The 13,912-nt window shown below is 43.1% G+C and overlaps 1 protein-coding gene across 3 annotated transcripts in view; it reads right to left on the reverse strand.

The window, feature by feature from the left end:
• Positions 1 to 7,137, reverse strand: part of ST3GAL1 (ST3 beta-galactoside alpha-2,3-sialyltransferase 1) — a 77,963-nt gene extending 70,826 nt beyond the window's left edge. The window contains exon 1 of one of the 3 annotated variants that reach the window (XM_051778578.1): positions 6,843 to 7,137. The gene's annotated coding sequence lies outside the window, so the exon portion shown is untranslated. The other 2 variants (XM_051778580.1, XM_051778579.1) reach the window with 2 other exon arrangements.
• Positions 7,138 to 13,912: the final 6,775 nt, after the last annotated feature.

A 13,912-nucleotide genomic window follows, 5' to 3' on the forward strand; every position in this document is an offset into this window, starting at 1 on the left:
CTGTGTCAGGGGACGTTTAGGTTTGATATTAGGAAAAGGTTCTTCACTGAGAAGATGGTTGAGCATTGAAACAGGGTTCCCAGGGAAGTGGACATGGCTCAAAGCCTGACAGAGTTCAAGAGGTGTTTGGATAAAATTGGCAAGCACATGGTGTGATTATTGGGGTTATCCTGTGCAGGCCCAGGAGTTGGAGTCAATGAAACTGTGGGTCCCTTTCAACTCAGGATATTCTGTGATAACTCAAATAATTTCATTGCAATGATTATTGCATTCGCAGCTGCTGAACTGTACATGCCTCCATATCCTGCCTGCACACTTCGTGTTTCTGTTTCATGTTTCCACCAGTGTTACTGCTTAATCACCCAGATATAATAGGCAGCCCTCAGCATTAGTAGTTGAAGTTTGAATCTGAACTTTTTTTTAATGGGATGCAGGGCAAGGAAAAGTTCACTTTCCCCTCTCAGGCAGAATTTTTAGGCTAGAATTAGGCCTAACTTTGAGAAGAGCAGCAGGTCTACTTCTAAAATGCAGAGTGAACCCACAGGAGAACTGGTCCTATTTGCTTCTTGATAAAAGCAAATTTTAACTGAAAGGGAAAAGCAGAGTATGTAGGAGGGGGAAAGAGAAGAGACATCAAGAAGTAAAAATTCTAATTCTTCTAATAAGCATTAGACAAAGGAGTAGAAGAGGTCCTTTCTTGAAATGTACAGAATTGCCCCTAAAAAGCAGGATGAACCTTCCTAAGAATAATAACTTCAATACAAAAATAACTTCAAAGAGACAAGAAATAAACCCCAAATTCAGGTGTAATATCAGTGTTGCCATCGGCTGGCAAACTGTGTTGCTGCAGGTCACATCAAATTCAGAAGAATCATTCTGACATTTCTGAAAGTAAACTTTCTTGCTTCTTTTAAAATGAGTAATTCTGACTACCTAAGAATTTGAAATGGACCTGGAATTAAGATTAAGTAAACAAAAAAGAAAGAATGCCTCACTTTATCAAAACCATAATTTTCTTGAGCTACCTTCCTTTAACTAAAGATTGTTTCAATTTCATGTAAACCAGTATTTTTACCAGCATTGTCACACACACACACAAAAAACCCTAAATCAGATCATCTGCACAAACTGATTTAAGTCAAACTCTAGTAAGAGAAATCATTAGATGCACGAAGCAATAGTGTAGACAGCTAAAGTCTCTCACTAATGCAGCTGCAGCCTGCATATCTGCCCAAGCAGGTCATGTAAAAGGCATCACCATATCCCAACAGACTAAAGGAATTTAGGATATAAGCCTGGACGTCCTTATCACACCCTGACAGCTTTGGATGCACTCTAGGGTGTCATAAGAGACAAACACTGTCAGTTCAGCTCTGATTCAAGTTGCAGGTAGCCCTATACCATGTTCTTTGCACAGGAGTTTGTAGAAGTCTCAGGGTGAAGTGACACAGGTCTCTGCTTGATGACTAATCCTGAAGAACCACCTGTAGGACCAAACTGCTGTTTTAACCCAAATATTCAGATGCCATCTTCCAATTTAATCTGTGGTTTTGCATGCCAGGATGTAAGTAGGCACCCAAAAAAAAAAAAAAAAAAAATCCGAACCTGGCCACATGCAGCGTGCTTTGAATTTGAGCTGAAGTGTGGGAATCTGATTCCTACCTAAAAAACCTAGAGGTGATGCCTTATGCTTCCCTGGCAGGGTCATATTAACTGAGTTGGCAGATTGGATAGAATTAGATTTCTTTTTTGAGCTGGTACAGCACCGTGATGCGTCAGCACACATAGTATTTCAGGTAAGTAAGATTAAGTCATTGATCGAAGATCCAGCCTCCAGAAATAATGTAGTGTCCTTTAAAAGGAACAACCTTTGTTTTGTGTTGGTGTACTGCAACTCTAAAAACAAAAGGAAAAAAAAATCTAAAAATCCACTGATCCTGGGAAAATGTCAGTAGCAATTATCTAGTCTAGAGACATTTTAAAATTGCATCAGATTTAATACCTCAGTGTCACTGTGCCAAATTTTACTCTGCGGAACAACCCTCCAAAGGGATGGATAAGGAGTGATCCATAACAGGAGGTTTTGGGGATACCAAGAGTAAGTGAGGTCACCTCCATGGCAGCAGCAGTCCTGTGTCAGGCGCCGGGAAATTTTGTGGTTGGACGCTGTGGGCTCCAACTAGTCTCTCACTGCTCATCCTCCACTCAAAGCCTTTGGGGCGGAAAGCTACAGAATACTGAGCCTGCATTGTAAACTACTGCTGGGAGAAAGGACTTCCAGAGACGGAAAAGCTACTACAAAAAAAAGAAAAAAACAACAATGGCTTTATTGAGGTTACGTCCTCAGAGCAGGAAAGCTACACTCCAAGTATTTGTAACTATTTACATTGTATCTCTGGCACTCTGAGATACCTTGAGACTGTCTGACAGAAATAGCCGTGGGATCGGCCAATGGAAACACTGTGGTTTGAGAGATTAACAGATTTCCTGAAATAATACAAGTCCTCTCTGACCAAAGGTTTTGTCATCTCATACACAGGGCACCAGCCTTGTTCTCCCTCAGAAAGGATGTGCACGTTAGTCCAGATGAAGCAACTTAATCACAAGCACTTCAAAGAGCAGCAAAGCCAGGAACGAATTACTTTCCACCCTCCTTTCCCCCCAGAATTACATTTTAACAATTACTACAGTCTTTACAATTGATGACATCCCTAATCTTAACTCATGCTTCAGAGCATATTCTACTGATATTATTTGGAGTTTCTTTTAAAAAGAGCTTCCTGTCCCCCAAAGCCCCCCATTTTCCACAATCCACGGCTATTTCACAGCCCTGACATACAGGAGCTTGTCAAGCTTTGTAGGACATTTTCCACAAAGTGACTTGAGTTTGCTACTTACAAAGCAGAGCATGAGACACTTGGCACCAGTGTGAAGTGCAGGATGGAGTAAGAGTGGGAAAGATGACCAAAAGGGTGACAGCAGTTCCTCTCTGGCTGCTATGAATGAATGCCAGCGTGGCAGAGCCCTTATCAGAATAAGAGGAGTCACGTGAAGAGGTAACTTTGAACAATTAACCAACTTATATCCTAAATGGAGACCACTTATATTGATAATGTTATCTACCTCATAAGTTAAATATTAGTGCCCAGAAAGCAAATATAGTTCCCTCAGGGTCAATTCAGTAGTCAGACACATGTTTTAGGCACCTCTGGAGATACCCCAGACATCAAATCCACCTTTCTGGAGTCTCAAGTACAACATGAGGAGTCAAAGACTCACATCCTTCTGTACTAGCTCCAGAAGACAAGGGCAGATAGTTCAGGGCAGTTCAAATGGCACTTAGTAGCTATGGTTAAGAAGCTAAGATCCCTGAAGCCTGGTAGGAGAGTCCCAGCTCCCGGGAGCAGATACCTGTTGGGCAATACAGAGCAAATAACTACTGGGCAATGAATCAATCCTCAAACACCAAACTAGCCCAGAGAGGGACACAGACCTGCTGTAGATGGGCTGCAAAGGCATTTGTTGTTCCCACCAGATGGACCAGGTGTACCATGCCTGCCGGGGCTGGAGAGGCTGACGGGAGCTGTCTGCTGCCACTGGCACTATGGCAATAAGAGCGATACAAATCTTTACAGCAGCAATTTGTCTGCAAGTTTGTGTCTTCTCTTGCACTAGTTCTCAGGAAATATCTGTGTGGGTCAAGAAGCTGATAATTAGCCCTAGAGTTTATTTTTAGTTTGCATACCTCTGACCGTAAACACGACAAACAGGCTTTGACGCAGTTAAGCAAGACCATGTCAGAGAGAGGCAAAGGTATGTTTGCAACACTTCACCATATTCACTGGAATTCCCACCCATGTTTTAACAACCTATACCAGCAATCTCTTATCAGTTAAAAATGTGCCTTTTTTCTCTTCGTGCAAGCTTGATTATACAGATGCCATTTAGCAAATATTTTAGAGTAAATAAAAGTATGTTAGATTATTTTATAGTAATATTTACATAAAAATATAAAAATTACTAGTACCAAGCTACCTGGGCTTGCACTGAAAGGTTTTATCAGAGTATCCTGGAAAAAGGGCTGGTTATTCTACTTAAGAAGTACTCCTAGGTGAAAACTTTATCCCCCACTTCACCAGTTCATCTGTATATTAAGGAGTGCTGCTTCAGATAAGACACCAGTAGTCCTATGCTGCCTTCTGTAAAGTAAAGAAGACACAGAAGATGTTAAAAATTCTTATAGTTCGGTATGAGAAAGAAAAAAGTTAAAGACATTCTACAAATGGCATGTGACAGTGTTGAAAAAAGACAAAAAATGCATCCTTATTCAGAGTTCCCTCCACTAGAGCCATGAAAAGCTCCACCAGGTGGTGGGATTAACAGCACTAGAAATATGCTCTGGAGCTGAGCTTGCTCTTACTCCTTTGCTTTTAAAAGCACATTTCTGCTTCACCATGCTCTTGAAAATACTTCTAAAAGATGATCCTAATAAAAATGTATTTCTGCTATCATTTAACAGCAGGATTTGCAATGCACTTAACACAAAAGATGTATTTATAACTTAGAAGATGGAACTGCCATCTGCATGACCCTAATTTCCCCTCAAGTTACTTCCAGTTTTACATAAACAAAAAAGCAAATTGATTAGCAGATACTAAACTATATTTAGTTTTAAAAACGACCTTCTTCAATTGAGATGCCATTGCCATTATTAGTATTATCAAGTTTGAAAGAAAAACTGCAAAAAAAGGCTGCAAGCTCCTTTCTGGCTGGGATGTGTGAAAAATTCATACAAACATGGCAACTCAGTGCCTCTCCTGCACAATCAGACTGTGCACTGAGTGAGCCAAAAGTATAAGAAATTGGATTTTTCTCTTCTTTTACCCTTTCAGACACTATGCTCTTACACGTTACTAGCAGAAAGGTAAAATAAATGTATATTAGCACAACTGTACTTTAAAAACTTAGTGGTAGCTTTAAAGCCAGTTTGGCAGGACCGTAGACTGGGACTTTGGTGCTGCTGTAGGGTAACATTTCAGTGGCAGGAGGTTGATATCCTGTGCCTCAACAAAATAGAGTAACTGAAGCGAGAAACTGGCAGAGGAACAAAGTGCCAAGTTCACCATAGATCTATGGTGGGGTTTTGTTGTTTCCAGGATAATCAAGAAAACAAGTGCCTTTAACCGATGATCAAATTCACCCTTTCTATTCACACACAGCTATTTTCCCCCTCACCCCGGCCACGGCCCAAACATATGTTCAAACAGATTAAAAACTGTCAGTTCCCAGATGAGCTCAGAAAGGACCTTAAGCACAGATGTGCCCTGCAGGTAACCATCCTGCCGTTTCCAAAAGCAGGAAAGGGAACACAAGGCCAGCCCCAGCTTCTTCTAACACGAGAGCAGCTTTGTCAAGGCATTGTGAACAGTGGGTAGAGCACTGCTGGCTTTGGATGGAGACGGAAAAATTGAGGAGGGGTGAACATACAGGCTGCGGAAGGTGCTGCCTGGCATGGATGGCACAATGCTATGGATGTAACAATCCAAGTATTTCCAAGCAGATGCTTCACACAGAGCCACCCCTCCAGCTAAAGCCGTGTAAATAATATACAGGAGGAGCTTGCTGCTAATTGAGTACCTTCCAAAACGCCAAGAGGCAGGAAGACTCCAGTTAAAGAAGACTCTTCATTTTAACTTGTGTCACTGAAGAGCACCAAAGTAAATGAACTCCGGAGGACAAGATCAAAGTAGAATAAGAGACTTTTCTTTTTATATCCTTGAATCTCCTGTCTCTTTTGCACACCAAAATTTAATTTCCTTTTCAAAGAGAGCTTTTGGAGCTTATGAAAATTGACCCAAAAGATTACAAGGGTTTTGTCACCCTTCCAATCTCCCTGAAAGATCCATAATTAGGGAGGCTTTTCCTTTAACATATGTGCCCAGCAGGCAAATATATAATTCAGATTTACAATTATATGGATTAGTTATTCCAATGTGTTGGATACATAGAGGTCCAACTGCTATAAAGAGTTGAAAAATCTTGTGTGCCTCAAACGAGTAGTTTGTTTTCATTTATGCCAAGACTACACGCAACCACAGTAAGGACCTGAGATGTATGTTTGTTGAAGAGATAAATATATCAAGTGCAATAGAAACAAACTGCTGACCTCAAAGATTAGTTATTTTTACTCCACTGGAAATTAATTCTGCAAGGAGGGAGGTGCGAACGGATACCTAAGACAGCTAGTCTGATTTTTGCTCTCTAACGGAGTAACACTGACTTTCCTCGCTCGGCACACATCCTATCTAGGAGGAAAAAAAAAATAAAACAAAATGAAAGAAAAATAGAAAAGAAATCGGGGTACAGGACTCTGCCGGGATGGTCCCTCCCGCTGCTCCCACCCGGCGGCGTCGTGGGGCAGGACTGGTTCCCCGCAGGGCAGCCTGGGGTGGGGGGGAGGGAGAGGGGGTATCCCCCGCTGCTGCTGCCTTCCGAGCATGGCCCGAAGGTGCCCCTTGCTCCAAAGCCCACACTGGCACCCGCCGCCTCCCCTCTGTCTCCCTCCAGCGGGGAAATCCCGGCTGGATGGGGCGAAGCCTCCCCGCTGCAGAGCACCCACCGGACGATGCTGCGAGCTCCGCCAGCGCCGGGGCCACCCCTGCTTCTAAATAATAGACATAATTAAAAAAAACCCAACAACAGCCGAACGAGGAGCGGGGAGTCTGGGAGGCTCCCACCGCGCCTTTTGCAGCAGTGGGGAGCGGAGGATTTGCAGGTAAGAGGGGAGGAAGGCGAGGGAGGAGGGCGGCGGGGAGGGAGGGAGGGGGTCCCGCGGTACTCACGGCGGGGCGCGGGGGGCGAGCGGGCGGCCGAGCCCCATGGCCGGGGAGGGGACGGACGGGCGGGCGGTCGCTGCTGTCGCTGCTGCTGTCGCTGCTGCTGCCGCCGCGCTGTCTTGTCTGTCTGCCGGCGCTGCTCGCCGAGCCGCTCCGGGAACCCCGTCCCTCCCCTTCGCTTCCTGCCTGCTCATATAGCGCGCCCTCGGCCACGTGGACGGCGCGGGGCCCTGCCGGCTCCTCCTCGGGGCCGGGCGGAGAGGGGCGGACCCCCCGATCAACCTCTCCATCACCCCCCAAAATCACCTCCCTCCATCACCCCCCTCCATCATCCACCTCCATCATCCACTTTCATCGTCTCCCCTCACCCCATCTCACCCCACTCACCACCGCCCCCCATGTCATCCTCCCATTACCCCCTCGCCAGCTACCTCCCCCCATCCCGTCACCACCCCCACCGTCCCCCTCCCTTCTCAGGCCTCCGAGCGGGGTTTCGCGGCAGAGAGGTTCAGTGCGAACCCGGACTCACCTCTGCGGGGCGCGGGGATGAAATCTTGCTCCCGGCGGGTCTTCCCTAGAGGATCGCCACCCAGGAATGTCTGTGTTCCCCCACCCCCAGCCCTCCAAACTGCCATGTGTGAAATTGGGCTGCGTGGATCTCAAAGGTGATCGCAGCAGGGAAAGTGAAAAGAAATTCTGCACTTCTCCTAGGAGAAAATGTGTGTTGCGTCATTAATAAAATATAGCACATAGTCCAGAATCATAGAAAGGTCTGGGTTGGAAGGTCTCTTAAAGATCTTTAAATTTCAAACCTCCTGCCATGGGCAGGATTTTCCATCAGATCAGTTTACTCAGAGACCCATCCAGCCTGGACTTGAACACTTCCAGGAATGGGGCATCCACAACTTCTCTGGGCAACCTGTTCCATCATCACCCTCACAGGAAAGAAAGTCTTCTGAATATCTAATCTACACCTACCCTCTTTAAGTTTAAAGCCATTCCCTCTTGAAATATCACAACATTTCCTTGGAAAAAAATCCTTCTCCAGCTCTCTTGAAGTCCCTTTAGGTGCTGGAAGGTGATATAAGATCTTCCCAGAGGCTTCTCTCCTCCAGGCTGAGCAACCCGAACTCTCTCTCTGTCTTCTCTGGAGAGGTGCCTCAGACCTCTTCTTTCAGTCCAGCACCACACACTTTTTAAGGTGACTATAAAAAATTGTAGAATTAAAAAGAATACAGCATCATTAAAGAATCCCCCAGACAGACACATTCAAATGATAAAGTATCTGCTAGAACTATTTAATAACATCAGGCTGGCTTTTTTAGTGGCAATGTGTAAAGACTGGAGCCAAGACTAGAAGCAAAGGGGTTATAGCACCTCTAAAGAAACAAATGATCTCTGATCTTCTCCACCCTTCTGTAGGCAGTGTTACATGCACTGTCACAGTGTTACAGTGAACATACAGAGTGCACATACAGAGAGGAGAACGTATTCCTGAGCTCTTAAAAATATGTTCCTTAATGCTGGACAGCCAGTGCATAACTCCCTTTGTGAAGCAAATAAGTTTACAGGTTATTAATCTAGTTACCAAGACTGCCCACACTGTTGGTTTATTACATTCAGCACAACATACTTCCACTGGATACTGTAACGTGCTATGTAGGAGCTGTAAGTCATCAATCATCACTGAGCTTGTTTCCATAGAGTTATATTAGTAAAAGCTAAAGTGTGAATTCAGACCGGTGTCACGTCATGTACCGCACTGTGCAGACATTTGCATTTGGGTGAGAGTGCCTCTGACAGCCTGAGCTTTCTGCTTAGGGAGCATAAACCCATACAAACCCTTCAAGGGACACAGCTCATCACTAAATCTGGACTTTGGATACTGAAGAGCAGCATAATATTATATCCTTCATAAACAGGGCTTGGAACAGATTTAATATAAAGCAATGAACATTGAAAAAAAAACCCAAAACATTAGTCTTCTTTTGCAAGGAATGTATCAACACAAGGAATTACTGTGTGGTGGAAAAAGTCTATTAAATAGCTCTTCACTGCTTCTTCCCAGGAGCTGCTTGACACTTTGCTGGAGATGGGATAGGGCCTTTGAGGAGCTCCAATTTGATCATCTGTGAAAGTTTCTGTTACCTTCTTGGCTTGATACTCTCATACCTTCAGGCAAAGTAGTTGAATGTGGTCCTTTGTTTCCTTAACAATAACAGTGGGTGAGTGGGTCTATTTTATGAAAAAAAATCTCTGGGGAACATCTCACCAGTAATAGGGTTGTGCATCAGGTTTGGAGATTTCTCCCAAGCATTTTTGAGGGGATGGAGAGAGTGAAAGGTTGATGAGGACTCCAAAGCATATCCTATGAAAGCGACATTGCCTGGGGAAGGAAATGTCTAAGCACTCTGCATTTCACTGCCTGCTGTACCATGCCTGGTCCGTCCATGAGTTCAACAGAGAAAAAGAATGAATGGAGTAAACAGGTGATTTATCATCATACAGCAGACAAAGTTTTGCTAGGTTATGGAAAGCTTAACCCTGCAGTCAAGAATGTCCTAATTAATGATAGTTAATCAAGATGACACTGGAATAGGTTGTCCAGAGAAGCTGTGGATGCCCCATCTCTGTAAGTGTTCAAGCCCAGGCTGAATGAGGCCCTGAGCAGCCTGGTGATCCTTATGACCCCTTGCAGCCATTCTATGATTCCATGACTGAAGAAAAGCAGCAAGAGATAATACTATTTTTTTTTCCACCTGCATTTTCAGTCCTATCTCTGCACCGTTTCTCTGGAGCACACAAGGGATAGGATATGGCGTGTCCCTCCAGCAAGTTGCAAGTGTAAGGAGGAGATACAGAAGTGAGCTCTGCAGTGGCTGGGTTTGGTCAGAGAGGCTCCTTTCTGTAGTGCAAGGTAGAAGAGGAGTGTGCCAGAAATGCCTCAGGGAGGTATGCCACAGTGATATGGGTGTGGAGAAGTGTAGAACATGGAGAAGTTCCTCAGGTCTCTGCTAGCACCTGGCTGAGCCAAGAGCAGAGAACAAGACTGAATCCTCCTGAAACAGCAAGTGTGGAACATATTTATCTTTATTGTGTCAGTGTTACACTCAGTTAATTCCTTCAGATGCTCTCAGCTTCCCTGATGCGCCCCAGTGAGTGTGCAGGTAACAAGTGCTCTCCGATACTGCCATCGTAATTACAGCAGGTCCAACCCAGTGTGTTGGATCCGCTCCCCTTATGCTGTAGCATTTCCCTAGCAAGTATCATTTAGGTGATTTTGGGAAAGAATCCAGGGTTTGTTTCACAGACAGTATTTCCTCAACAGCTCAGTGAATATGGAATAGTTTGAACTAACCATGCAAATCTCACTCGTCTTCTTATGTAGAGAAACTTTATCTACTCTAAACTCTGGGCCAGGGCTTTCAACTGCTGATGAGGGATAGCTATGCAGACTTCAAAGGAGCTATATCAGCTTTCACCAAGTGGGGATCCAACCCCTTATTCATATTTTAAAATTCAGAAACTGTGCCTAGGTAAAGCAATTTTCTCTATATTTTTAAGTAGCCAGCTTTTTATTTTATAGCTGTTCCCTCAGTGGCAGGATTGTTTCTCAGTAGTCAGTGTTTAAAGGCCCTTCAAGACTGAAGGAATTAAAAATGAATAATTTAAAGCTACTCTATGATGCATAATTTTTAACATATGTTTTACAGACCATGTGGAACAATTTTTTCTGACTTGTCAGTAGATATTTTACAAACATGCTGTGCTGGAACCAAAACCTTTTTTATTTAAGACTCAGATTTGAGCCCTCCTATGCATCAACACAGCAGTGTACTGGAGCCTACAAGCCATAACAAGGAAATCATTATCACCAGCACTGATCAGAAAAGAGCAGAAATGTAGCAATTGCTTTCTACCTCTTACACACACTGTTAAACTCAATAGGGGCAGAACTGTGGCTCTCCCTTCTCAAGAAGCCTCATCCCAAGGTAGAGAGAGAGTATATGTGATTTTTTTAACCTAAAGCTGAAAAAAGGATGGACCCAGGTGGTGCTGGAGAAGGAGGCATGAGACATGTTGGCTTTTGATTACTTTTTGAAGCTTGGCTGGAGTATCTTTATGCCAACCTCCAGTTAACTCCCTAAACCATGTGGTGCTTGGAATGTCATATTAGTAATTCCTAGCAGTTTTAATAGGCAAAGCTAATTGCTGGTGAATAACAATGATTCACCTTTTATGGATTTCATTTCTTATCCCTTCCTAACTCCTTGCAACAAGAAAGGGAGGAGGCATCTACTCTGCAGATGCTCAAAATCAGCCTGAGTTTCAGCCTTCTCGACTGGTTTCCACACTCTTCCTTGTTTTCTTGGATTGTCCAGCTTTTTATTTCTATTTTATAGGTTCTTCATATTTGCAGCTAAAAATAAGTTGGTTTGATTATTTCAAAAACTCTTTGGGTCCAAACTCAGTTTCAAGTATTTCAGCAAGTTGTAAAGTTAGGCACAGCAAATTTAGGCTTGTGTTTGCTCCTCCCTTCATTTGCTCTCCCTTCAGTTCATAATCTGTCATCTTTCAAACAAGGCAATTGCCATTGTGTCTAGAAGAAGTCAAAATAGAAAATTAGCGTTTGGTATGTATGCTGTTGCCAAGAAGCTATTTATTCTTGCCTGTGTAAATAAATAGTCGTTTAAAAATGATTGGCTTGCTCTAAAAGATGTGCTAAGTGCTATCACTGCACTGTGCTCCCACTGGGAGGAAAGAGGTGAGGATCCAGGAGTGTGGCCAATGAGTGCCCCATCTCCAGCTTCTCCCACTGGTTCTGTGGAATGGTACCGTTCTTCACACAGGCCAAATTGGTAGTTGGATAGTTCCTGTCTCAATGGACATAGCAGAAGTGACCTTGCCAGTCCCCAGGCCAGGCCCAAGCTCCACACAGGTGGATCCCTTTAAAAGGGATTTACTGGTAAGTCTCTATATTTTTATGTAGCTAATCATTCACATTTATTATGTATTACACAGATACACACCTATTGATTGGTAGGACTAGATGTGAAAGAGATTAAATACTTTCAAACTTTATAAATATGAAACCAAGAATATTGACACAGATGGGCTGTACACGATTTATTTGTTCTGACTGGCAAAAGAGACAGATGAAAGATGTATATCTTACCTACATTGAAGACGTAAAAGGTGTTCTGTAATCAGATGTATACTTTTGTAACACCGGCCTTATCTTTCATAACTTGCTACAGTATCACACAGTGCTATGAAACATTCTAACAGATATTGCAGAACTGTCTTAGTCTTCCCTGATCCAAAGTCTACTACAAGCAACTGGTAACAGTGCAGATTTAAAACAGGGGTTTAGATCATATCCTCTGCCTCCACACTTCACAGGGCCAGGCTCTGGCAATGAGGTGTATTAAGAGCAAAGAGAAAAGATATAAAAAAGCACACAGCATCCTTTCCTGCTTGCTCTTGGAGTTCAAATGGTGAGAGGAGCTGCAAGAGGTCAGTGATACTGACACACAGTCAGTGCTCTCAGCATTTGTTTCACAGCACCTGCTACAGGACCACATCTGAGACTGCTTTGACATCAGAGCAGGATTTCTTCTGAGGCCAAACTGTTACACAGAGACGTGTTTCTACCTGCTAGGACTCATTAGTGCTATATATGGGAGCATTGGCCATGGGTGAAGGTTGTGATATGGTGCAGTCTGTTCTCAATAAATGTCTGAGAAAGCCTGTGAAACCTTTCAGTATTACAGCACATAAAAACACACAGCAAACACCACAAGCCTGATTTGCAGAAATATTCAGCAAATCTGGAGCTCATGCAACTCATGTAAAAAGTAATCCAAGCTATGAAATACTTCTTTGCTCTTGCACTCTTAGATGAATGTGAGTTTTGCTACAAGGACAGTATAAAGCCTGAGAGGACTAATAAGCACTAAATAAGCGCATAACCCATAGAGATGTTAAATAGATAAAACCATAATGCAGGAAGTGGTGGAATCACCATCCTTAGAAGTGTCCAAAAATGAGTGAACATGACATGGTGCAATATGGTTTAGTGAGCATAGTGGTATTTGAAGATTGGACTTGATGATCTTGGAGGTCTTTTCCAACCTTAATGATTCTACGATTTTATCTCTGTCAGGATACGGGAAGATTAAATTGGTGTAAAAAACATTAATTGGGCATAAATATTTTACTGCAGAAGAAATGAATGGTATAAGCACCTAAATTGAGGATAAATATAAGTAACTATGTGGCAAAGGGACAGCTATGGTGTACTTTCTGGGTGTTTCATACGCACTTAGCATTTTCAGTCTTTCCAATACAAATGACCCTTCTCAGCAGTCCAGGCATCGCCTATGGAATATCATAACAGTAAAATTAACCTGATTTACCTTTGTGCATCCAGATCTCTCTGTTTCTTGAGTACCATCTATTCCAGAGTACCGACTTGAAAATATGTGCATTAAGTGATTGGGAAGTTATTAGCATCATTTAATTTTATTTAATTTCAGCTGTCCCTGAGGACAGTCAAAAATAAACCAGAAGGTGAAATTAAACTCAGAAAATGGATGTTCTTGATTAAGTTGAAGTGTCTATTAGGCTTCTGTTTTAAGTTTCCAGCCCACAAGAAGAATGGCAAGCAGAGCCTGGTAAAGAAACATTTTGACAAGAATGAATTTTTCTGTGGCTCAAACAAAATAAACACAGTAACACAGAAGAACCTTTTCCAAGTCAGGCCTATGTGTTCGTCTGATCAGTACCAGCAAACCGTTTCATCTCTCCTGAATGTCACAGAAGCACACAAGTTGTGCCACTGTGCAGTTTTCAAGACAAATGTTTTCCCTCAAAGGACATCGCACACATACCAAGGGCTGTACATGCTGTATTAAATTAAACATAGTAACAAAACAAAATGCTAATTCCATGTGGAAGTCATCCTCTGGGAAAGTTGTGAATAAAGCAGTGAAGCACACCTGGCAGATGTTAGTCACATGGCTTCATTTAATATGGAGAGGCATTTATGTTGAATGGTAGAAAAGCAACATAAT

This window comes from Manacus candei, unplaced genomic scaffold (assembly GCF_025592945.1).
Source record: "Manacus candei isolate 608988 ecotype Guabito, Panama unplaced genomic scaffold, ASM2559294v1 h1tg000013l, whole genome shotgun sequence".
In the NCBI taxonomy this organism is placed as follows: domain Eukaryota; kingdom Metazoa; phylum Chordata; class Aves; order Passeriformes; family Pipridae; genus Manacus; species Manacus candei.